The following is a 4,072-nucleotide window of genomic DNA, read 5'->3' on the forward strand; positions in this document are numbered from 1 at the left end:
TGGTGGTTATGTTTTTGTGTCAACTTGGCTAGGTGTGGTTGAGTGGCTGGGAAGCTGGATATAGTATTCCCCACGATGAGACTAGTAATCAACTCCATGGTGGAATCTACTATGAGCAGCTGAGTAGCTGCCTTTGGGTATGTGGTCTGCTTCCTGTATATAAGAAGAAGCTTTGAGAAAGGTCTCTAGCCTATGGCATGCTTAGACCCTGCATGTAGCCATGTCATTGCTCAGCAGCCTGCTATGCTCTGCCGACCTTGGGACTTACAATGGACTTAAGTTAATGATCTGCCGTGTGGTTTGGTAACATCAGGACTGTGACTTTTGACTTGTCAACCTTGGGGCTTCTCAGCTTCAGCAGCCAGCAGCTGTCTGAGTGAAGAAACGCCTCTAGCTCCAGTGGGCCGGGAGCAGGAGGCAGAGCTGGACCCCAAGGTTGAGGGGGTTTTCACCCAGCCCCTAGAGCTTGGCACTTTGAACTTGGACTTAAAGCCTCTAAATTATAAGAATAAACTCCTGTTTGTTCAGGCCACCCAATTTGTGGTATATTCCTGTCAGAACAGCACTAGGGAACCAGAACACCCAGCATAGTAGATCACATGGTTGTCTGATTCAAAATGGCCAGGACCGGTCCATTTCAGCTCACTAATGCCTAGGATATCAATCTTTATGCATTACATTTCATTTTTGACAACTTCCAATTTTCCTAGATTCATACTTCACACATTCCATGTTCCTATTATTAATGGATGTTTGCAGCTGTTTCTCCTCAACTTGAGTCGTGCCACATCTGCACATGGAGGTCCTGAAAGGCTTACTTTATCCATATCAGTAAGGTTGGTTCTACTCTGATGAGGCAGCTCCCTCCCAGACCTATTTTGAGTGCCTTCCAACCCAAGGGGCTCATCTTCCTGCACTGTGTCAGACAATGTTTCCAAGCTATTCATAAAGTTTCCTAGTAATGTATCAGATAGTGTTTCTCTGCTATTCATAAGGTTTTCCCTGGCCAATTTTTTGAGAAGTGGATGGCCTCTTCCTTCTTACTCTGTAAGCTGCATTGAAACCTGTCCACCATGGGTGACCCTGCTGGAATTTGAAACACTGGTGGCATAGCCTCAAGCCTCATAGCATCGTGCAAGCCCCACAGGATGACAAACTGACAGACAAGTTTGTCTCCCTTAGCTCTTGGAAACCTGTGCCCTCCCCTTACCTAATTCCTACCTGGATCCTGCCACTTGGTGGGCCCTGGCTGCTCCCTCTCTTTCCTGGCTCTAGGGGCTGGGGCCTGCCTGTCTCCCACCCCTTCCCTGGACCCTGCCGCTCTTGTGGTCACCAGCAGGATCCAAGGAAGGGGCAGGAGGCAGACAAGGCTCCAGCCCCCTAGAGCCAGGAAAGGGAGGGAGTGGCCAGGGACCACAAGAGCATCAGGACCACAACAGTGGTGTGGGTTTTTGAGTTTCATTGACATCTGACATATGTATAAGTGACCACATCACAGTGTCCAGCTCCACAAATTTTGACAAGTGCAGCATCCTTGAATGGTCAGCAGCCAGAAGCCCCTGATGGGTGCCCCCGGGCTCCCAGTCCCCCATGGGCAGTGCTCTCTGGCATCTGACACGGCAGTGACTCATGTATAGTACGCTGGTGAGATCCACCTGTGCTGGTGCATACCTGGGGCTGTTGATTCTCACGGTTGTCAACCCCCAGTGGTCAGTCTGTCACAGAAGACTCGCCTGGCTACAGCCAGCAGGCTTTGGCATGCATGGGCATCCTGGTCTCGGCCTTGGTGGCCAGGTGTGCAGGCTTCCCATTGGATGTCTACCTGGAAGTGAGCACCATGGGTTGTATTCCACCAGCTTCAGCAGATGGGGCCAAGCAGCTTTGAGAGCCTTTGTGCCAGCCCACACTCCCACTGGCCTGCCCAGTCTGGTTACCTGACATTCTCATCAACTCTTGATATTTCCCATTGTTTCCACTGTTCCCACCCTGAGTGGTACAGGAGATGGCCGTAGTTTGCTGTGTTCCCTGATGACTAATGACAGTGAGCACTTTTCATGTGTTGTATAGATTTCTTCTTTCTTTCTTTTTTTGGGGGGTGGGGGAGATAGGAGGAGTATCTACAAAATCTTTTTCTTTGTCCTTCTTCCTAATCAATTGTGTTTTTAGTGATATGTAGTTCTATATATGTTAAGAAATTTGGAAGACAGCTACCTGGCCAACTGACTGGAAGAGATTCCTATCAGTGCCCATTCCAAAGAAAGGTGATCCCACAGAATGTGGAAATAATCAAACAATATCATTAATATTGCACACAAGTAAAATCTTGCTGAAGAGAATACAAAAACGATTGCAGCAGTATATTGACAGAGAGCTTCCAGAAATGCAGGCTGGATCCAGAAGAGGATGTAGAACAAGGGATATCATTGCTGATGTCAGATGGATGTTGGCCGAGAGTTTACCTGTGTTTCATTGACTATGCAAAAGTATTCGACTATGTGGAGCGTGACAAATTATGGATAACAGTGAGAAGAATGGGAATCCCAGAATACTTCATTGTGCTCATGAGAAATCTGTACATAGACCAGGAGGCTGTTGTTCAGAGTAAGGGGATACTGCATGGTTTAAAATCAGGAAGGGTGCGCTAGTTCCCTAGTGCCACTCTGACAAGAATATACCACAAATGGGATGTCCTTAACAAACAGGAGTTTATTCTCCTACAGTCTGGAGGCTTTAAGTCCAAGTTCAAAGTGCCAGGCTCTAGGGGTTGAGTGAAAGCTCCTCAACCTTGGGCTTCAGCTCTGTCTCCAGCTCCCAGCCCACTGGAGCTAGAGGCTTTTCTTCACTCAGACAGCTGCTGGCTGCTGAGGCTGACAAACCCAAGGTTGACAAGTAAAAAGGCACAGTCCCCATGTTACCAAACCACATGACAGGCCATTAATTTAAGTCCACTGTAAGTCCCAAGGTTGGCCTGCTGAACAGTGACACGGCTACATGCAGGGTCCAAGTGTGCCATAAGTTGGAGACTGCTCCCAAAGATGCTGCTTATATACGGGAAGCAGACCACATTCCCAAGGCAGCTACTCAGCTGCTTGTGGTAGATCCCACCATGGAGTTGATTACCAGTCTCATCATGGGGAATAACTACCACCAGCTGCCCGGCCACTCAACCAGGCCCAGCCAAGTTGACACACAAACATAACTACCACAAGTGTATATCTGGCTTGTATCTTTTCACCATACTTATTCAATATATATGCTGAGCAAATAATCTGAGAAGCTGAGCAAATAATCTGAGAAGCTAGACTATGTGAAGAAGAATGTGGCATTAGTATTGGAGGGAGACTCATTAACAACCTGTGATATGCAGACGACACAACCTTACTTTCTGGAAGTGAAGAAGACTTGACGCACTTACTGATAAAGATCAAATACTACAGTCTGCAGTATGGATCACACCTCAATATGAAGAAAACAAAAATCCTCACAACTGGACCGATAAGCTGCATCATGATAAACGGAGAAAATACTGAAGTTGTCAGGGATCTCATTGTACTTGCATCCATAACCAACACCCACGGAAGCAGCAGTCAAGAAACCACACATCATATTGCACTGGGCAAATCTACTGCAAAAGACCTCTTTAAAGGATTAAGAAGCAATGATATAATTTTGAAGACTAAGCTGCGCCTACCAGAAACCATGAGTTTTTTTCAATCGCGTCATATGCATGTGAGAGAGAGCTGGACAATGGATGACCAAAGAAGGAAGGTTGGGCAATCCTATTTCCATAGTGATACTGCCTCGGAAACCCAAGGAGGGGTCGCTATGAGTCAGGGCCAACCCGACGGCAAACAACAACAAAGAAGAGTTGATGCTTTTGAGCTGTGGTGCTGAGGAAGAATGCTGAAAGTACTGTGTTCTGCTAAAAGAACTAACAGGTCTGTCCTGGAGGAAGTGCACCCGAGATGCTCCTTGGAAGCGAGGATGGCCAGACTTTGTCTCACCCACTTTGGTCACGTTGTCAGAAGGGACCAGTCCCTGGGGAAGGATGTCATGCTTGGTGAACTGGGGG

The sequence above is a fragment of the Orycteropus afer genome, unplaced genomic scaffold (assembly GCF_000298275.1).
Source record: "Orycteropus afer afer isolate SDZICR_OR568_19922 unplaced genomic scaffold, OryAfe1.0 scaffold00244, whole genome shotgun sequence".
Lineage (NCBI taxonomy): Eukaryota > Metazoa > Chordata > Mammalia > Tubulidentata > Orycteropodidae > Orycteropus > Orycteropus afer.